General features: G+C 47.0%; 1 protein-coding gene across 1 annotated transcript in view; it reads left to right on the top strand.

Moving 5' to 3' along the window:
* The first annotated feature begins 15,704 nt into the window (after nt 1-15,704).
* PTP4A2 (protein tyrosine phosphatase 4A2) overlaps nt 15,705-22,023 on the top strand; it is a 31,675-nt gene continuing 25,356 nt past the window's right edge. Inside the window, exon 1 of the mRNA XM_049617614.1 lies at nt 15,705-16,072. The gene's annotated coding sequence lies outside the window, so the exon portion shown is untranslated. The remainder of the gene's footprint in view (nt 16,073-22,023) is intronic.

The raw sequence follows: 22,023 nt of genomic DNA on the forward strand, positions 1-22,023 counted from the left end.
TACTGTTTTAAAACAGTGGATTGAGATTTGTACCAGTAACCTCCAAGGGTATGTTAAAGAATCCTGGGGGTGCTTGGGTGGCTCAGTCGGTTGAGCGTCCGACTTCAGCTCAGGTCATGATCTCCACCTCGCGGGGTTCGGTGGGTTAGAGCGAGTTGGGCTCTGTGCTGACAACTCAGAGCTCGGAGCCTGCTTGGGATCCTGTGTCTCCCTCTCTCTCTCTCTCTGCACCTCCCCTGCTGGCACTCTGTCTCTGTCTCTCTCCTTTAGAAATAAACATTAAAAAAATTAAAAAAAAAAAAAAAAAAAAGAATCCTGGTGGAAGGGGGCGCCTGGGTGGCTCAGTCGGTTAAGTGTCCAACCTTGGTTTTCGGGTCATGTTCTCATAGTTCATGAGTTCGAGCCCGCGACGGGCTCTGTGCTGACAGCTCAGAGCCTGGAGCCTGCTTCCGATCCTGTGTCTCCCTCTCTCTCTGCCCCTTCCCCACTCACACTCTGTCTCTCGCACGTTAAAAAAAAAAAAAAAAAAAGAATCCCGGTGGAAGGCAAAGAGATGCCTTTCATTTTTTTATTCAGTATCCATGAGTTGAGGGTCTTACTACCTGTGCTCAGCACCGTGTGACGCACGGGATACACGAGCGAGTCAGATAGACAAGGTCCTTATTTTCACGGAGACTAAATTCCAGTAGTGTACCAACAAATAGATGTTTCTTGAGCGCCTACTAGGTACAAAACACACACTTCCTTTCTAAAGAGAGATAAAATGTGGTTTTACGATATATCAAGGCAGATAAAATAGCGATCCGTCAGAAGAGCAAATGGTAAATGCCCAGAGAGTTACACGAACAAGAGTGTTCTGAGAGAGAAGGCTGGGCTGAGACCGAACGCTACTACTGATGACAGAAATGACAGCAATGGTTAATGTTCATTCAGTGCGTTGCTGGGTGTCAGGCTAAGAGCTTTCTGAGCAATATCTCCTTTAATCCCAGTAACAACCCTATTAAAAATGTACCCCATGTTGCAGAGGAAGGAACTGAGGTTCATAGAGGTGAAGTGACTTGCTCACCGTGACTCAGCTGAGGAGTCGTAGACTCGGCCCTTGAACCCAGGTCTGTCTGACTTCAGGGCCTGTAACTTTATCAAAAAACCCTGGGCCTGGGAGGAAGAACAGGAGATGAGATGCTGGGCCAGAAGATGTGGGCAAGGACCACATATCCCTGGGGGGACAAGGAGCCAGCAGGATCAGGCTTTGTTCTCTCTGTGCAGAGGGTTTTCTCCGCTTCTCCATACACGCGGCAGAAAGTGGCCGTCCCCAGCTTTGGGTCCGGTGCTTAAACCCTACTCCCTGGTGCTGACTACAAACTGACAGCCCTGTATGCCAGATATGATGCACAAGATCTGCTTAGCTGGTGGCATTTAAAAGAATGAGTTAGTGCCCAAAATTCGAAAATTGGTAAATTTCACATTAAAAAAAAAAAAACAAAACCTGGAAAATCGGAATATGCGACAAGCCTGGGCTTATATTCCCATGGCAACCATCTGCTGTCTTTAGACGAGGCACATACTCTCCGTTTGCTTGGGCTCTTTCACGCGTTTTTATTACTGACGTAACCCTTGGGGGGCATTTGGACTAGAGTGGCCGTATCCCAGTTTCATAGTCCCAGGAGATAGAATTCAGCTCAGCGTGGGTCGGATGTGCACCTCTGGTTCAAGACATCCTGGGGATAGCAGGGCAGGCTTCGGTGAGGTCAACGTGGGCATCTCGGGGACAGTCTTCAGCAAGGTCTGTGGGTAACAGTGGGTCCTCAGGAAGAGGACTGTAGCTGGGCAGACACTCAAAGACAGGTCCAGTCAAAGCGGGGGGAAGACTGAAGGCCTAGAGCCCACTTATAATAAGCTGCGCGGTGATCTAGGCTTCAGGTCATGATGAAGGCAGAAACCAGGGGGATGGGAGGGAAAAGGGGAGACTGAGAAGATGTGAAAAGCATGGTGGTTTTGTATGCAGGGCGGGGGGTGGGGAGGCAGGGTGACGTTTGAGCCTCTGGCTTGGGTAACACGGTGAAAAGGTGGTGTTGGTAGGCAGGTGACATTTGGAGGAGAGATCGGGGCTGGAGATACAGTGTGGGAAGTCGCCAGCAAAGAGGTGGAGTTAAAGACTCCGGACACAGGTTAACCCTGCAAGGGGAATGCAGACCGGGAGGGGAAAGGGCTAAGAGCAGAACCGGGGAGCAACCTTTAAGGAAGGGAGAGAAACCCATATCCCATACCAAAAAGTGCTGGCTGCAGAGGGAGGAGGACAACCGGTTGGCTGTGGCCTCAGAGAAACCCAGGAAGGAGACTTTAAAGACTAGGGTGGGGTCAGTGCTGGGTGTTTAGAGAGGGCGGGAAGGAAAGGCCTGGAGGCAGTCTTTGTCAATTAAGAGGTCATCGATGAGCGTGATGGTGTTGGAGTGGCTGGGTTAAGTTGCTGGAGGCTGAGAAATTAGTGGGTGGGGAGGCTGGGAGGCAGGGTGTCCACTCTCCCTAGGACTGGGGTGTGGAGGGACGGAGAAAGTTTGTCCAAGAGCTCGTGTCAAACAAGATTCCGTGGGAAGGCCTGGCGGCAGGCTGCTAATGTCTTGTTCCCAGCACCCACCCGGGAGGGCCTGGGGTCAGGTGCCGGCTTGTTTGTGGCACCTGCATGAAAGTTCAGCCTAGGGACCAACAGAGGGAATTGCCCTGAGAGGAGAGCAACCTAACTTTGTGGCTGGGTTTTCCCCATTCTGCATCTGGTTTCCTTGACCCCACCGATTGTCTTGGGCTGGTTTTGCTGAATGACTCAGGAGTTTGAGCAAGCTTTGCTACTCGGTTTCACAGCTCTGGGGGAGGGGAGGTCAGATTCTTTCCTGATAACTGGGAAACAGTCATTAGATATTGAAAGAAGGACAATTGGGCCCCAGCTTCAGAGAAAAAAAAATGTCCTCTAAGCACTAGAGAATTCTAGTGCTTGGATCTGGGAGCAAACAGCTGATGCTGAGATGCTTTTCCTCTCTGCCTCCCCACCCCCTCCAGGTCTGAATAAAAATAACAATATCTAACAGTCATTGAGTGCTTTTACTCACAGGGCCCTGCACTGTCTGTGGGCCCTGTGGCCCTGTGGGCCCTGTGGGCTTTATCTCTGAAGTCGACTACTCTCATTATCCTGTTTGACAAGAGGAAGTTGAGAGTGAGAGACAGGAAGTGGCTGGCCTGGGGCATCCAGCCAGTAGCTGCAAGAGCTGAGAATTGACTGCCAAAAGCCATGTTCTTTACCACTAGTCACCACTGCCCTTCTTAGGATGTCTCTAGGTGACCCAGCAAGGCTGAGGGTTTGGTGAGGGGCCCCCCCAGATGAAGATCCTGCATAAGTGATAGGAAAACAAACTTCTTTCCAGCTAGGATTTCTATTGGGGAGGAAGGGACAGGATCCTCTGAGCTTGTTCAGAGGCTCCATGTCACCTGAGACCCCTTCCCGTGGCTCCCTCCCCACAAGCTTCCAGGTTCAGGGATAAAAGGCCTATTCATCGGGACTCAGAGAGCTGGGTCTGGAAGTTGGCCCTGGCATCGGCCAGGGATTAGTCCCTCCCTCCCGGAGCCTGCCTTCCCTGCCCCTCCCTCTGGCCTCACACCTGGTATCTTTTTCTGGTGTCCCGGAGCCAGGGCACACGAGGCCCAGGTGGGCACAGTGTAGCTTTGTCACACAATTTCATATGCTGTGTGGCCCTGTTGTCAGCGCACACTTGCAAGGGTTCCTGTGGAATCCAGCCTCCGGTAAACACCCAAAGAGGAGGAAGTTGGCCAAGCAATGAGCCTGTGATTGCATCAGGACTGACGCACTCCCTGCCTCTCCCCACCTCACTCGCAGGGGAGCCAATGGGGCCAGGCCCAGGCCCTCTCCCCTTCATTCAGCCTGGGAGAGAGGCTAACAAGGCCAAGGTGATAAAGGGGATGCTGGGGAGGGAGGGATGTAGACCTCAAGCTGCACCTTCCTCGGCCTGGGAGAGAAATAGCCAACACTGTTGAAATCTAGAGAAGGCACAGAGGGAGCGTGGCTAGAGGAAAGGCTCCAAAAAGGCTGGGAAAGTAATGTTTACAGAATGTGAGCCAGGTGCCATGTGACAATAGCAATAATATCTGACTTAGGACACATCAGGAACAGGAGCTCTACTTCTGTAATAAGTAACTAGAATTTTGCTATCGGCTGGTGCTATGTGGTTTACGCACATTATCTCATGTAATTCTAGCACTACTCTTATGAGTTACTATGATTATGATTACTAATTTTTTTAATGTTGTTTATTTCTGAGAGAGAGAGAGAGAGAGAAAGAGAGAGCATGAGCAAGGGAGGGGCAGAGAGAGAGGGAGACACAGAATCTGAAGCAGGCTCCAGGCTCCGAGCTGTCAGCACAGAGCCCAATGCGGGGCTCGAACTCATGAACTGCGAGATCATGACCTGAGCCGAAGTTGGACGCTTAACCAACACTAAAATATTTTTTTAGTGTTTATTTTTGAAGGAGAGAGAGACAGAGCGGGAGTGGGGCAGAGAGTGAGGGAGACACAGAATCTTTTGAAGCAGGCTTCAGGCTCTGAGCTATTAGCACAGAGCCTGATGTAGGGTTCAAACTCAGGAGTTGTGAGATCACGACCTGAGCTGAAGTTTGACACTTAACTGACTGAGCCACCCAGGTGCCCCTATCGTGATTACCCTATTAAGGTGAGGAAACTGGCTCAGAAGGGTTAATGTTCGGAATTCTCCGGAGTCACTCAGTTGAGCATTGGAGAGTTGAGCTTTGAATCTGGGCCTGTTTTTTGCTTCATCATTATATATTAATGAATGTAACTTTTCTCAACAAGAGGTAAGGTAGTTATCATTAGCTTTGGTTTACAGATGGGGAAAGTGAGGCACAGGACAGTGAATTAATTTGCCTGGGGTCATAGTGCAAGTCTCAATTCTTGTCACCCTTAATCTGATGCCTTCATGCTCAAGGCGAAGGAATCCTGGGGCGCCTGGGTGCCTCAGTCGGTTAAGCGTCTGACTTTGGCTCAGGTCATGATCTCACGGTTTGTTAGTTCGAGTCCTATGTCAGGCTCTGTGCTAATAGCTCAGAGCTTGGAGCCTGCTTTGGATTCTGTGCCTCCCTCTCTCTCTGCGCCACCCCCCCAAATAAATAAACATGAAAAAAAAAAAAAAAAAGGAATGGGGGAAGGAATCCTTGCTCCAGCGTTTCTAAGAGTCCTTCTCAGTGCAGTGTGGGTTTCACATAGTTTCTTTCCTCCCTGGAAGGTCACCTCTCTGGGCAGTGATAGAACCGGCACCTGCCTCTGCAAAGTCACTTATACTGGCTCTGCTGACCCAGCTTTCCCTCTGGACTACCAAATGTCTGAGAGTCAACTCTGGCTGTTAAGTCTTCTCTTTGTACCTGCTAGTGCTGGCCCAGATGAGGGCTTGTTTGAATGAATGGATTCGCTGAGGAGCTGGGATTTGAACCTAGGCCTTTTGGGCTCTGCCAGAGCCATTTCTGTTCCCTTGCTGCAGACCCCTCTTACCCAGGGAGGCCTTTAGTTACACAAGCTCAAAAGCAAATAGCCAAGGCAGCAGACAAGCTAGCTTAGAATCTTTCCCTTGCCTCCCCTTTCCTTCTCCAGAAGCCAAGGAGAAACATGAAAGCTTAAATGTGCCCTGAACCAGTCTCAACCCCCAAGTCAAAGAATGCAAAAGGTGAGGAGTCGCCATGGAAACAGCAGTGCCTGGTGTGGTGGTGAATACTTACTAAGTTCCTGCAGCATCACTGAGGAAGGCCTGCCCAGTGCCTGTCTGTCTGAGGGTTTGCATTTTCTGGCTACAGGGGAGCTGCATTTCATTTGTTCCTCTTAATGGGACGTTACAGGAGACTTTTGCTTTTCATTGCTTCCATTTTCTTATAAGTGGAAGGGGAGGGGGGAAAAAAAACCAACAACAAATATTTTCCTCTCCTCCCAAGCCACTCAGAGAAATGCCAAAAAAACACCTGCATCCCCATCCGAGGCTCTGTCGCCACTGGTCACAAAACCCCATCATCACCTAAATTGCTCTATTTTAAAGGTTTGTGAAAACTGCATCAAATTGATTTTTCCCATATCACCCCTATCTGTTATTTCTGCGGTTTTTCTTCTCGAGTGCTGTATTTCCTGGGAACAGGAGAGCAAGTCTATATGAAAACTTGAGGCACTCTTATGTGGTTTGGGAACCAAAAACTAAAGGTGTGTGAGAGAAGACCAAATTGTTTTTCTTTCTTTTACTTATTCAGGTATTTATGTATTTATTTTTACCTTGGGTCTGTTGAAAAAGATTTGATTCACAGATTCAAACTTAATTTAGCTTTAGGACTTAACCAGTATTGAGCAGAGAATCTTATACAGGGACGGAAAGAACCTTAGGAGTCACTTGGCTCAGATATAACACTGTATGTTAATTATAGTTCAATAATAATAATTTTTAAAAAATAAATCACTTGAAAAAAAATAAATAAATCACCTGGCTCAGACTTTTAGATGTCAGTTATAGTCAAAAGTTTAAAAAATGAGGAGGGGGACCTAGAATTGGTTGCCAGCTTTTAGTTTGGCCAGACAAGAACATTAAAGAAAGATAACTCCCATGGACTACAACCACTGCTTCATAAAAGGACATTTTCATACCAAAAAAAAGTAGAAAAGGTATACTCTCAGAATGAAAGACTGTCCTTTAAACTGAACAAGTGTAGCATATAAAAATTCATCACTTTATTTTACTTATTTATTAAAAAATTTTTAGTGTTTATTCTTTGAGAGAGAGAGAGAGAGAGAGAAAGAGAGAGCGAGCATGAGCAGGGAAGGGGCAGAGAGGGAGACCAGAATCCAAATTAGGTTCCAGACTCTGAGCTGTCACCACAGAGTCCGACACAGGGCTCGAACTCACGAACCGTGAGATCATGACCTGAGCTGTAGTTGGATGCTTAACCGACTGGAGCCACCCAGACGCCCCCAAAACTCACCACTTTATTTTCCTCCTTTCCCCATGAGTGAGTCTGAGGATGGCCGTTTGAGAACCAAATTTGGTTTATGGTTCCTACCAGTATTTCTTGGGGGTGGTGCCTTGGCCTTTGCTTGGATACCTCTGGTGGCTGGGGCACTGACTGCCTTACGTCTTTGGATAATTGAAGCTATGACTTCTTTCTCAACATTCCTGCCCTTCTTCAGGCTGCTTAGTGTCCCTCCTACATGCTCCCTCATCTCCCCTGAGGTTACCACTTTTGTGGTACTTATCTCAGAGGTGTTGTAATTGTCAGTTGACACATTCCTCCACAAGAGATTGTCAACTTCTGGAGGGCAGGATCCACCTCTGTTCACGGTTGGCTCCTCGGGCCCATCCCATGGCAGAAGTTCATCAATAATTGTTGACTGAAGGAATGAATTTCTTGGCACCAGGCCGATGATTGTGTGACATAAAGGTAAGAATAATCATGAAAACAACTAAAATGTATTCAATGTGCACTATATCCTAAGCAGTTGATGTGATTTTGATCAGGAACAGGCTTTTATGTCAAGGCGTTTGGAATTAGACGAAAACGATACTTTATGAAGCGTGGTGTTTTAAAAGGAATAGTTTCTCTGGGAATTTATCATTCAGAATTCCCCTAAAAGGGCTCCAAGATCTATGTGCAAAAATGTCCCTTGCAGTACTGTTTGTAATAGCAAAATATTGGAAGCAATCCAAATATCTATCACTAGGGAACCGGTTAAGTAAATTATAGTTTATCCATACTACGTAGGCAGCCTTTCAAAGAATAAAGTAGATCTATATGCACTGACTTGGAAAACTGTCCGAGACATATTGTTAAGAGAAACAATCCCATTTTTGTTAAACATACACATGCTCGGGAGTGTGTGCATTCATGCATAAATGAATACACAGAAAAAAATCTGAATGTACAGAGAGAAAAGTCTAGAGAAACAATATAATACAACTTTTTTTTCAGAGAGGGAGAGGGAGTGAGAAAGAGAATCTGAGCCCAACCCTGAGATCATGACCTGAGCCAAAATCAAGAGTCAGACGCTTAACTGACTGAACCACCCAGGCGCCCCTAACACAAAATGTTAATAGTGGTTCCTTTTCTGGGAATGATTGTGGAGGACTTTTACTTTATTAAATATTCATCCCTATAATTAAAAAATATTTATAAGAAGCATGTCTTATTTTTTAACAGCTTTATTAAAGCATAATTTACATACCATAAAATGCATGTATTATTTTTAAGGCTGGGGGAGAACAGATTTTTTATTTTTTATTTATTTTTTGAAAGAGAGAGAGAGTGAGAGAGAGCAAGTGGGGGAGCGGCAGAGAGAGAGAGAGAGAAAAAAAAATCCTAAGTAGGCTCCACGCAGATGTGGTGGGGCTAGATCTTACTACCCTTGAGATCATGACCTGAGTCGAAATCAAGAGTCAGATGCTTAACCAACTGAGTTACCCAGGTGCCCTGGGAGAACAGATTATTTATTTATTTATTTATTTATTTGTCTATCTATTTATTTATTTATTATTTTTTTTTTGAGAGCAGATTTTTTTTAAATTTTTTTTTTTAACGTTTATTTATTTTTGAGACAGACAGAGACAGAGCATGAATGGGGGAGGGGCAGAGAGAGAGAGAGGGAGACACAGAATCGGAAGCAGGCTCCAGGCTCTGAGCCATCAGCCCAGAGCCTGACGCGGGGCTCGAACTCACGGACCGTGAGATCGTGACCTGAGCTGAAGTCGGAGGCTTAACCGACTGAGCCACCCAGGCGCCCCAAGAGAGAGAGCAGATTTTTTTAAAACACCACTGGAGGGGCACCTGGCTGGCTTAGTCGGTGAAGCACGTGACTCTTGGTCTCTTGGTTGTGAGTTCAAGCCTCACACTGGGCATGGAGCTTGCTTGAAAAAAAAAAACAAAACACCCACCACTGGAAGGAAAGGCTTCTAACATTGAGGCTAATCTAGTCTTTTGTCCCTTTGCCTATAGGTCTGTTCCCTTCCCCACAGTGGGTCCCCTTACCCCTTCTCAGGCTCTCAATATCTCTGAGTGGCTGGGACATTCTTTTTCTTTAGCTGGGCTCATAAAAGGAGGCATTGCACTGGGTGACTTCTGCCATTCTTTCAGGCATTAATTCAGGGAGTTTCATAGTCCAGCTCTCTCTCTCCCCCACCAAAACTCATTTTTAGGGAGGCTCTCATAATCTTGTTCTCATTACATGAAAATGGCTGGTGAAATCCAGTTAATTTTTTTTCCCTTGTAATGTTTGCATTTTAACAAAAGATGAACTCTATTTTGGCTTGAAACCAAGAAAGAAACCTCCAATTCTGTAGTTTATAGGCACACAAGCTAAGGATGGCGTAGGGGATATATTTTGGGTGGGGGGCAGGGTAACATTTTCAGCACCTTTGAAAACATACCAGTAGTCAAATTAGGATCACTGGTGGGGAGATGGGTACTCCAGGTTACCAGTAGGTATGATGGAGCCCACTGTGGCTGGGGTGGGATCGGGGCGGGGGGGTAAGTCAACATTCTGGCCATAGCACTGGACAGAATTAAGACAACTGTGTACCATTGGGGAATGCATCTTCTCAATTTCACAATGTGACCTTGACTGCCCCATTTAACCCAGTGCTTTGATGTCTCAGTGTGTAGAAACATTATCACAGTCAGAGAGCACATATTAAACATTTATGCTCACACAATCTAAGTCACTCTGAAAGAGGTTGCCATGATGAAAAGAGCTTACACTGTTAAACCAATGTGCAGGTGGGTAGGCTGTGACCACATTCTCATTAGGAGAGGCAGATGACATTGTGGTTGAGGGTGTGGGGCCCTGGAAAAATACTCCCTGGGTTCAAATCCTGCCTCCATCATATACTAGCTGGGAGACTTTGGTCAAGTGGCTTTGCTGTTATCACACTTTCCCCATATTCTATATGGGGATAATAAAATGTTCCATCTCCTAGCATATTGAGAAATTTAAGTTAGTTAATACATATAAAATGCTTTGAACAGTACTTGGCTCAGTACGTGTTAGTTGTGAACATCATTACCTCCAAAACCCTTTGTTGTGTCAGGAGACGAGTTACATTTCCAACAGCTCTTGTTTCAGTTATAAATTCTTTTTTATTTCCCGACTGCCAAATGGGGAAACTAAGTCTCGAGGTTATCAGAGAATGCTGCGAACGGAACCCAGAAGGCGGGGCAGCTTCAGAGGTTCAAGTTCTGGGGAGTCCACCGCTGACTCTCCGTACCGCCTGGAGCAGATCCCCACCTTGTCCGGGAGCAGTTGCCCCTATCCTTAGGAGGGTCCAAAAAGGTGGCTGAGCTACCTTTTCTACAAAGTTTCTAAACTTTTCCCACTCCTTCGCCGCCAGGTCCTGAAGTCGTTTTCTCTTTGGTTTCCTGGTTGAAATCCAGCTACACCTGACTGCGGTGGAGATGGGGATCCTGAGAGCCGATTGGCCTCGGGAAGGTTCCTGAAGGAGGCCGCGGCCTTCCAGCGCACTCAGGCCTCAGCCGGGATTCAGCTCCAGCTCTCCAGCTCCTACCGGCTAGAGGCGAGGTAACTCTCTCCACCCGGAGACCCACCCGGAGCGAGCCTGGCCGTCGGTCGCAATTCACAGTTCCTCTCCCCCACCGCGGGGCTCCCCTCCAACAGCACGCACCGCAGGGAGCAAACTGCACGGGTCCGTGCTTGAATCCCCAGGCTTCCCGCAGCAGCTGATTGGCAGGGTGTGTGTGTGCGGAGGGGAGGGGGGGGGGGTTTCTGCTGCCGGCCGTAACTGGGGCCCTGCCCCCTCCGCCTCCGCCCGAGTACAAGAGGGCTGTAAAATTCCGGAAGAGAGATTAGAAGCAGGGGATGGGTGGGGCGGTGAATCAGTACATTCCTTCCTCCCCCTGCCTCCTCCTCCCCGGTTATCACTTTGGGAGGGGGTGGGTCCTCTCTTGGCCTTCTCCTGACCGGTCCTTGGGGTCCAGACAAGCTAAGCCGTGCTGGGCGGGCACCTCCCAAGCTCCGCTGAACTTTGTAGAGGCTGGATCGTTTATTTTGCAGCTCATGACCGCATCTGGTGTCGGGTTGGGGAATTTTGGTCGTTGCTTCCAACTGGGTCCTTTTCATAAGAGTAGTTCATAGGTCTGTCAGTACATTGGTTAGTAGTTCCCATTTATTGAGCAAGCCCCTCCTCTGAGGCAAGGTCTGTGCTTGGTCAATCAGTCTTGTTTTCCTAAAACTGCAACGTAGACATACCTTATCTCTTATTAGAGGCAAGGAATCTGAAAGCTCAGAGAGGTTAGATAACTTGCCCAAGGCCACACGGTGGCAAGAATAATCCCAGCTCTATTACTGGTTTTATACATTTCCCACCACATCCTGCAGCTTCCTTTAACTTTAGGACGTTGAAAAGCAACACTCGTTGGGGGTTAGGGAAGTAACATGTATGGCCCACCTCCACGGTGTTAGGCACTAGAATATATCGCCTTTAATCATTTAATGTTTTTCCCCACGACCCCCTGAGAGCGATGTGATCCCCATCCCATATTACACCTGAAGGAACTTTACAGGTCAGGGATTTCAGGGGCAGAACTGGGATTCCTGTACCGTCATAGCACAAAACCACGGTTCGTGTCTACACAGTGCTTGACCGTTTACAAAGCACCTTCAGGATCTTCATTTCAGAACTGTCTCATTTCACAGATGAAGACAGTGGTTCATTCATGAAGTGAAGCCCCGTGTCCAAGGTCGCAAAGCTAGTAATAAGGAACAGAGCCTGCAATTTTGAAATAGACTCTGAGAACCAGGGGTAACAAAACTTATTCCATTTATTCATTCCACAGTGCCCAGTACCATTCTCATAGTTGTAATAGTAGCTAATATTTATTGAACACTTTTTTTTTTTTTTGCGTTTTATTTATCTAAGTAATTTTTGGACTCAATGTGAGGCACGAGCTCATGACCCCAAGACCAAGAGTTGCTCACTCTATTGGCTGGGCCAGCCAGGCGCCCCTATCGAACACTCACTATGTGTCTGGTGTTGGTGTGGTTCTACCTGAGTTATATACGCTGGTTCCCGTGATGCTCAAAACTACCTTTGGAGGTAAGCACTGTTACCATTTCAATTTTACAGATGAGGAGATTGAGACTAGATGAAGTAACTTCCCAAGGCCACCCAGGAACTACATGGCAATGCAAAGATGCCACAGGAAACAGCCTAGAGTCCTGGGGTGGGAACCAGGCACCTGGGTTGTGTCCCCACCTCTATCTAAAACCACTTCTCCAAGGGTCTCAGTTTCTTTGCCACATCACCATTATGTCTAACTCCTGTGTGTGGCAGGCCCACACAGCTTCTGCTCTTAAGAAGCTAACACTCTATAAAATCAGCCAAGAATAATGCCAGCTTTGCCTCACAGGGGCACTGGGTAGATTAATAAGCTAATGGCACTTGGAAGGTTTCAGCAAAGGCAGTGGATGAAGTCAGGGCACTCATTATGTGTGAAACTCACTGCCAAGGGTGGTTTATAACTATAATAAGGCACCTGCAGCCCAGTTCCTGATCTGTTTGAGGTGTGCAGCCTTCCTTGGGAAACCGTTTGGACAAGGTCATTCATGTTAGGGGTTAGAGCATTCCCCTGCTGTCCTGGGGGTATGGTGGCATCATGGTCTCAGGCCTTTCACTCTCGGAGGCCAGTGTTTCTAACACTTCAGAAGGGTTTCCAGCTTACTCTGAGGGACACCCATTATTGATTGGAGTCAGAGACTAATATGCTAATTTGGGCTTCAGAGGCAGATGCCTGGGTTGAGTCCTGGTTCTGCCACTTCATCTCTCTGAAATTCCAATTGCCCCTTAAAAAAATATTCTTTAAATGTTTATTTATTTTTGAGGGGGGGGGGGAGACAGAGAGAGTCAGACGTGCGCAGGGGAAGGGGAGAGAGAAAGGGAGACACAGAATCCGAAGCAGGCTGCAGGCTCTGAGCTGTCAGCACAGAGCCCAACATGGGACTCGAACCTGCAAACTACGAGATCATCACCTGAGCTGAAGTCCGATGCTCAACCGACTGAGCCACCCAGGCACCCCTAATCCCTTTTAAAATGAGAATAATAGGGGTGCCAGGGTGGCTCAGCTGGTTAAGCATCTGGCTTTTTGATTTCGGCTCAGGTCATGATCTCATGGTTTGTGAGATTGAACCCCAAGTCGGGCCTGGCGCTCAGTGAAGAGCCTGTTTGGGATTTTCTCTTTCCTCTCTCTCTCTGCCCCTCCCCCCCCTTTCTCTCTCAAAATAGATAAATAAACTTAAAAAAATTTAAAAAAAAGGGGCGCCTGGGTGGCTCAGTAGGTTGAGCATCCGACTTCGGCTCAGGTCATGATCTCGCGGTCTGTGGGTTCGAGCCCCGTGTTGGACTCTGTGCTGACAGCTCAGAGCCTGGAGACTGCTTCAGATTCTGTCTCCCTCTCTCTCTGCCCCTCCCCCGCTCATGCTCTGTCTCTCTCTCTCTCTGTCAAAAATAAAAATAAACATTAAAAAAATTAAAAAAAAGACAAAATAAGAATGATACCTTCCTTATAGTATTATTTTGAAGAGTAAACTTGATAATATATTTAAAAACAATTTACCTGGGGCTTAGAATACTGTACATGTGGGGCACCTGGGTGGCTCAGTGGGCTAAGCACCCGGCTTCGGCCCAGGTTATGATCTCAGGGTTTGTGGGTTCGAGCCCCACGTTGGGCTCTGTGCTGACAGCTCAGAGCCTGGAGCCTGCTTCAGATTCTGTGTCTCCTTCTCTCTCTGCCCCGGCCCCTGCTCGGGCTCTGTGTCTCTGCCTCTGAAAATGAATAAAATTAAAAAAAAAAAAAAAAAAGAATAGTGTAGACACTTAATAATTGGTAGCTACTATCATAGCCATTATTGTTTTCCTTAGTTGATATTGTATTCACTGACATCTTAGGGCCAGGCTGAGAGCTAGATGAGGGAAGATTCATTCGTTTGTTCAACCATGTACTAGATTGCCCAAGGTAGGTCAATCGAAGGAGGGGAGAATCATGAAAATAGGCATTTACAGTACACATGATAAGTGCTATGACAGGGGACTGCATAAGGTGTTTTGAGACTTTAGTGGAAGAATCAATGGCCGGGAAACTCAGCGCAAGTTTTGTGGAGGAGGCAGTTCTCTGTTTCAAGTCTGTGCTTCCGGGAAGTAGAAGATGCTGCCTGCTGGAGGCAGACAGAGTGCAAATGGCAGCTGAGCCTGTGCTCCTCATCCAAGGGCCTTGAGGGCCTCTCAACTCCCACACAGTCCTGCCAGCCAGCCTTGCCCTGGAATACCCTCTCCTGGGCCACCTGCTGGTGGTGAACATCTTGGGTTCTGTTCTGTGGCTTAATGTGGCTGAGTCATAAGACCTTTCTTTTTACTGCTAAGCTCTAATGGAAGCCTTCTGGTCAGGAGCAATGCTCCAGGTCTACCTTGTGGGGATGGCCTAATGATGACTGCTGACCACTGCTTCTCCGCACAGGGCCAGATGAACATGTGTGTGGTGGAGGGGAAGCAGCCTAAGGGGCAGGAGCCCCTTCTGGACAGGTGGCATTTCTGGGCAGGTGAGACATTTTAGGGTGGACAGGGGAGATCAAGCCCCCCTCCCCAACCCTCATGGGTGAGCCTCCCCTCTTCCTCCCAAGCCAGTTTGGAATTCCTCTTTTTGGCTGCCATCCAGTAGTGGCCCAGACCACTCTCCCAACTCACCGGTGACCACATTTTCCAAACCCAAACTCAGAACTCGTGGTCTGGCAAAGAATTAAAGAATTTGTGGTCACCTTCCAAACACAAGAGAGAATAGTAGATTCTCCAGGATAATCTCTGTCGTTACAGGGGACATTGGGTTGGAAACCCAGGCATTTTTCATACATTATTATCACTGGTATGTGAAAAGAGCCCTATGAGGTAGCTAACTATTTCCACTTAATAGTTGAGAATACTCAGAGAGAGGAAATAACTTGCCCAAGAAGTTCCGTCCCGGAAGTTTGAATTTTGGTCTGTCAAGGAGGGTTCCTAGGATGTGTGTTTGCGTGCGTGCGTGTGTGTGTGTGTCGCGCGGAGTTGGGCGGGGAGAGAAGCAGAAACATCCTTCACAATTGCAGACGCACACGCTATTTATTTGGGGCCTCGAGAAAGGGCAGCCAAGTACTGAGCTGCCCTGGTTGTCACTTCTGAGCTGGAAATCCCCGGGCAAAGGGCTCGGTCGCCGCCCCGTCCCATCAGGATCTGGCCCCAGGCTTCGCGGCTCGGGATGCGGGAAAAAGCCCTTCGACCCTGCACGTTACACAGCGGCCACCGGCCCTCGCCTCTGCCCAGGTGCGGGTTGAGGGGGCCGCGGCGTGGGCGAACGACTCCCCAGGCCACGTTCCGCTTCCCCCCCCTCCCCGGTCACATGGACGCGCCTTCCGCAGCCGGGAGCGCGGAGCGGAACGAACCACGAGGAGGAGCTGGGGAGGCGCCGAGGGCAGTGGGTCAGCGCCCCGCGGGGTAGGTGGGCGGGCTCAACCGCCCCGCGAGCCGGCCGGTCAGCCAGTCAGCGGGCGCGGGGGGCGGGCCAGTGGGCGCGCGCGCCGCGCCCCGCAGCGCCCCCTGAGGGGCGGCGGCAGGAGCTGGTTCCGGCTGCGCGCGCAGCGGTGGTGGCGGCGGCGCGATCGGCCGGGCTGTAACCGTCGTCCGTCCGGTAGCGGCTGGAGCGGCAGCGGCGGCCGGGCAAGGCGCGAGGTGACGCCACAGGGCAGCGGCGGGAGCGGGGCCAGCGGCGGCAGCAGGAGACGCAGCAGCGGCCGCAGCAGCAGCAGCAAGACGGACTCGTGGACACGCGCCGCCGCCGCCGCCGGGCCGGGCCGGGTGTCGCGCGCCGAGGCTGGGGGGGAGTCGTCGCCGCCGCCGCCACCGCTACCGCCGCCGCCGCCGCCGCCGAGGTGACTGAGGAGAGAGGCGCCTCCTCGCTCCCGCCGCCGCCGGACTTCAATGCCCAGTCCCCAGCTCGCCAGCGTGAGTGCGCTCCTCCCGGGCGGCCCCCGCGCCGGCTCCCGGGGCCTCGGGGAAGGGGAGGGCGGGAGGCGCCGCAGCCATTAGTGCAGGCCCGAGACACGTCCCCGGAAGGAGGGCCGGGCCGGGCCGGGGGCGGGGGGAGCGCAGCCGGGAAGCGTGGAGAACGAGGGTGGGTGAGGAAGGGGGGGACTGTGCGTGTGCAAGAATGTGGAGTGTGTGTGTGGGGAATGTGCGTGCATGAGGGGGACAGTGTGAGTTGGGGAGAGGGCTGGTTGTGCATATGGGGTGAGGAAGACGGAGTGGGGGGTGTGGATGGGAGAGTTGGGGGCCGTGTCCGGGGTCAATGTGTGTGTGTGTGAGTGCGGGCGGAGTGTAGAGGGCAGTGGGGGTGTGTTGGGGGAGTGTGCGTAGGCGACAGGGGTAAATGGGGGAGAGTGAGGAAGCGGGAGAGGGAGAGAGCGGTCAGTGTATGGGGTAGAGTGGGGGGGAATATGAGTGGTGCGTGAGAGGGAGGACGGGGAGAGGGTGAATGGCAGAGGAGGGAGTGTGGCAGGGTGTGCCTGCGATTGTCCAGCGTGTGAGCGGGCATCCTGGAGACTCCCCGTGATCGTGATCGCTGTGTATGGCGATAGTGAACCCGCGTGTCCTCGGTTAGAGAGTTCTTTCCAAGAGCGTCTTGTTCCTGGGTTCCAGTATGAGGAAACGGTATAGGAGTCTATTCCAATGGCACTATAATCTTCTGGTTCTGCGATTTCTAAAAGAACGGTCGTGTTTTTTCGGAAGGGGGGGGGAGGGTGAATGTTTTCCCCCATGTCTTATGACATCCATATAAATTTCTAAATTTGTCAAGGACATGGTCTTCATCCCAACCTAGTCTGGCCCTCTGAACGCTAACTTGTCTATTGCCCAGGATCCTCGACTCTTGTCTTTAGAGTGTTCAGAGGCATAGATGGTTTTGTAGAAGTACTGCTGGTTTTTCAGGTGAAAGGTATTTTATTGTTAGGTAAGTGGAAAGAATTTTTGTTAGGTTTTGGCTCTTTTCTACCCTTCTGGAGAAGAACTCTTAAGAAAAAATAATGTGATGATGATGATGATGAACCACAGGCTAGTTTATTATTCCCTGGAGTTTGTCAAGAAACAAACATATAAAGTGTTCCGCAGTTCTAGCATCACCATAGACGACCTTGTCTGTTTGGAATCACCAAACTACAACTGGTGCTGGATTAGAATATGGTAGTTATTTACAGTAGTTTCAGACAGGAAGTGAGTGAAGTTATGCCTTGTTCAATGTGCGAAGGGAAATTAAGGCTGCGGAACAACACATTATTAAGGCTCCAGAATCACTTGTGTTGGTGTAGATGGTGAGAAGTTGTTTGCCTGTATTTTGATCTGACATTTTCAAAATCATTTCATATTGGATAGTGAAAAGACTTTTTTTTTTTTTTTAAATGATTATTTATTTTTGAGAGAGAGATCGAGTGTGAACGGGCGAGGGGCAGAGAGAGAGGGAGACATAGAATCCGAAGCAGGCTCCAGGCTCTGAGCTGTCATGACCTGAGCTGAAGTCAGTCACTCAACTGACTGAGCCACCCAAGCGCCCCTGGAATAGACATTGTTAACAGACTTTGCCAGATTCTTGTGTTGTGGAAGTAGGGGTTTTTGATAAAGAGTATTTGGTATGGATTTTACACTTTAATGATAAGTTTCTTAGAAGTTGGGAGTCTTTCAATATGATAAGCAAAGAGGAAGGTAGTCCTTTTGATAGTAGACATAATCGAATTATAGACCAAAGCATCTACGTGTAATTAGAAGTCTGAAATTATATTTTTTCTAGAGTGTCCTTCTCATTCACTAGCATGCCATGCTCTCTGCTTTCAGAAGTAGTGAATAGTATTGTTAACTAATATTCAGTGGGGGACTGGACTAATTAGTATTAAGTGCCTGTTGTGCACCAGGTACTTTTTATACACTCTCATTTAAATCTCACAGCTACTGTGAAGGTTGTAGCGATCCTCACTTACGTTTATTTGGCACATACTGAGTGGTTTTTGTTTGCTAGGCACTGGGGATTCAGTGCTGAGCCCTCAATGACTTACAGTGATGAGATGAAGAGATAATAGAGACGCAAAGAGGTTAAGTAACTTGTCCCAGGTCACAAGATAATAAGAATTGGAGCTGGATTAAAAACCCAGGTCTGTCTGATTCGAGTCCTTGGTTTTTCCACTACACCATCACCACCCTCGCACAGTAGGTTGTCTCACTTTGAGGTTTCTCAACCACACAGTGACCCAGCAGCTTCTACAGATGAGAAATGTTGAATTTAATGCAGAAGACTAGATGGCCAGAGGCAAAGGGATCATTTAGGAGATGCTGACTTGAGGCTCTTTGGGGCCTAAGCTAGGCTTTTATGTGGGTGGAGATTCTGCCTTGAAACTCTTGGGGCCCCAGGGTGTGTGCTTTGAGACATAGTTTTTATGAGGCACCTGGGATATGTCTGGGAGAGGAAAGTCTGATTAAAGAAACCCATCAGCCTTTTATGTTTTTTTATTTTGGGGGAAAGAGAAAGAGTTACTGGGGTTAAGAGTCAACTAGAAGTTGTCATTCCTATGTGAAAGTCTTTTCTGTTCAGCTGTATGAGATATTTAACTCAGATTGTGAAGGCAAGTGAGCAAATACATGTGGAAGCACTTTGTTAATTATAAATTGAACTATATAGATTCAAAATATTATCACCGTTAAGACCTTTCTAAGGCAACAGTTTGTCATATTTAGTAACTGGAAAAAGCTAGCATTTAGGACACCTATACAAATGAAAAATTGTTTAGAACTGCTGAACTGGGTATATTCTGACTCAGAACAGCAAAAGTCAAACCACTCCCTCCATGAGTCAGTCTAGTAATATTTAATTTGAACGAACCAAATTTATAGGCAGAAATCATTTACAACATCATTGAACTTTGGTGGCACTAGGAAGAGTAAATGTTTGAATGCTTTTGTGTATAACTTTCTTAAAAAGTTTGAAAGTCTCATATTTCCTTGAAAAGATATTTGTGTGAAATGAGGTAAAATAGATTTGTTTTTCTTAAGATTTAGCTCTTTGTTTAATAATTTGTCTTAACTTTTTTTTTGTTTATTTATTTTTGAGAGAGAGACAGAGAGACAGTGTGAGCAGGGGGAGGGGCAGAGAGAGAGGGGGGGACACAGAATTGGAAGCAGGCTCCAGGCTCTGAGCTGTCAGCACAGAGCTGGACGTGGGGCTCGAACCCACAGACCCCGCGAGATCATGACCTGAGCTGAAGTTGGAGGCTTAACTGACAACCACACAGGTGCCCCTTAACATTTTTTCTTTCAAAGGTAGAAGTTTTGTATGTAATAGTTATAGAACTTTTTATGATTTTTGAGACAAAGTTGAAATTTAGTAAAGGTTCATTTAACAGGGTTTTATACTGTACCTTTTTGTTGGAATATGGGATTGTTAACCAGTGAAGCCTCTAGAAAAAACATTTACAGATAAGGTGCAGAGGGGCAGTACATAAATTTTTAGCTGTTGCTCTTGGAAGAGCGAAACTTAAGTTAGAGTGAAACCCAAGTTAGATTGATTTCTTCAAGTACTGTATAATCAGCTATACTACTTATAGAAGTTGGGGATCTTTAAACGTTTTGAGCAACTGAATATCAAGATCCATCATTTTAACGTGGTAGATTTAGTTATGTTTATTGAGTAGGGCAGTGGTAGAGATTTTGAGGTCATAGGATACTTGTGATGTCCAACATTATTACACTTTAAATTTCAACATTCCCTTCTTGAGAATCTTATGTATGCTGAATCATAAATCTTACTTAAAATTCATAATAATCCTTTGAGTAAGTGGCATTCTTTAAATTGTACAGATAAAGAAATTGATTTATAGAATCAGTTGTTGAATCCCAGGTTTTGGAATCCAAGTTAAAGAGTATCGGTAAATAGATGGCAGTGGATAAAAAAAAAATTCCCCTTGAGGCTTAAGGTACTTAAATCTCTGGCTAAACTTGATTTTTGAGTTAACTCTCGTCATTTTATAGGGAGGTATATAGGAGTTAAGTAGATGTTAAAGAAGTTGGCCTTGGGGCACCTGGCTGGATCAGTCGGAGAAGCATGTGATTCTTGATCTCAAGGTCATGAGTTTGAGCCCCACATTGGGTAGAGAGATTACTTAAATAAATAAATAAATAAATACATAAGCAGATGAACTTAAAGAAGTTGGTCTTTTGTTTGAAATGTAGTTTTTAGGGTTTTTTTTCTTTTTTTCTTTTTTTTTTTTTTTTTAAAGGATACTTCAGTTACCTGCATATTTTTTGTTTGCTCTTTTGGTGATATTGTTGCTTTGAGAGTTTTCTTCAGACACTAGTTGGGTTATATAGAGACTGATGATTCTTTTCTTTTCTTTTTTTTTTTTTTAACGCTTATTTATTTTTGAGACAGAGACAGAGCATGAACAGGGGAGGGGCAGAGAGAGAGGGAGACACAGAATCTGAAACAGGCTCCAGGCTCTGAGCTGTCAGCACAGAGCCTGACGCGGGGCTCGAACTCCCGGACCGTGAGATCATGACCTGAGCTGAAGTCGGACACTTAACCGACCAAGCCACCCAGGCGCCCCTGATTATTTTCTAAAATAAAGCAAGAGTCTGTGATGTTACAGTTCACATAATTTTGTACCTTGGGTTTGTTAATGAACAATGGATACCACCAATTACAAATTTTGGGGGAAATGGTGATTTGAGTCTGTTAATCTGGAATGTTAGAAGAGCCTTTTATCCATTTTCATCCTTAGGGCTAGTGTATACGTATAGAGGTGTCTGGTCGCTTTCTCTAGTTACCCTTTGTTTTACTGATTGAACCACATTCTCTAGCTCCTTTGACTTCTGGCCACTGTCTTGGGACTTGGAGCCCTATAGGACTGCTTGATGTAGAGCCCAAGTAGGTATTGTATGTATGTTTTCTCTCCTTGGAGTAGTGGAGATCTATCTGGGCTGAACAGAAATTGTCACTAGTCTAGCACCTCTAAGAAAGAAGCTGCACAGCACTGTGGGCTCTGTCCACTTTCCACAGTTACCCTGTGGAGTTAACAGGACCTGGGTCAGAAAATGACCCTTCTGCACGTCTTACGGTGGTTTTCCCTGAACTATCTGTTCAATCAGCATAGATTGACAGGGCACAAAATCTTTCCTGACAAAATGACTGTGAGGAGTTGACAGATTATACCAACAGTTTTTTGTTACTTGAATACAAATGTTTTTTGTTTGCCTGCACGGATTTCTTACCCATACATTCTGTAATACAGCATCTACTTCATTTTAAGGGGCCTAGAAACTAAATTTCATCATTTGAATATAAATTTACATTGCACAACATTGCCTTTTTAAACAATAGAGGATTTTAAGCTTTTCTGTGACTCTTTTCTGGTTGAGCCTGTTTTGAAAAAATATTTTGACCATTAGAATGGTCTTTACCTTTAGAGATATTTAATTCCTTTCATAGTATTTTTGGGTTGAAATTTCATTCTTCTCAGAAAATGTTAATTCTTTTGGCTATAAAATGCACACATGATATATTTGCTTTAGCAGATCAGATAAATTACTTTGTGTTTTTATTTCTGCAGTGGTCAAAAATGTTGGCTCTTAACTAATGTATCCTTTGACAAGAATTCAAATTCAGTCTGCTTTCTTGTAGTCCTCTTTTAGTTTTAGTTGAGATTTGAGCAGTCTTATAGGAGACGTTCACTAGGTTGTATCACCACAGTATCCGTAAATTGGATTTATAGACATATGCTGATATTTACTGTTTTTAGTAGCAAAACAAATTGATGTGTTTTTTATTTTCCATTATTTATGAAAAGCCTCTCATGAGGGAGCAGAATGACTGGTTAGTGCAGAAGGATATGAGTCATCGGCAGGGTTTGTCAGCAAATTGA

This window comes from Panthera uncia, assembly GCF_023721935.1.
Source record: "Panthera uncia isolate 11264 chromosome C1 unlocalized genomic scaffold, Puncia_PCG_1.0 HiC_scaffold_4, whole genome shotgun sequence".
NCBI classification, from domain to species: domain Eukaryota; kingdom Metazoa; phylum Chordata; class Mammalia; order Carnivora; family Felidae; genus Panthera; species Panthera uncia.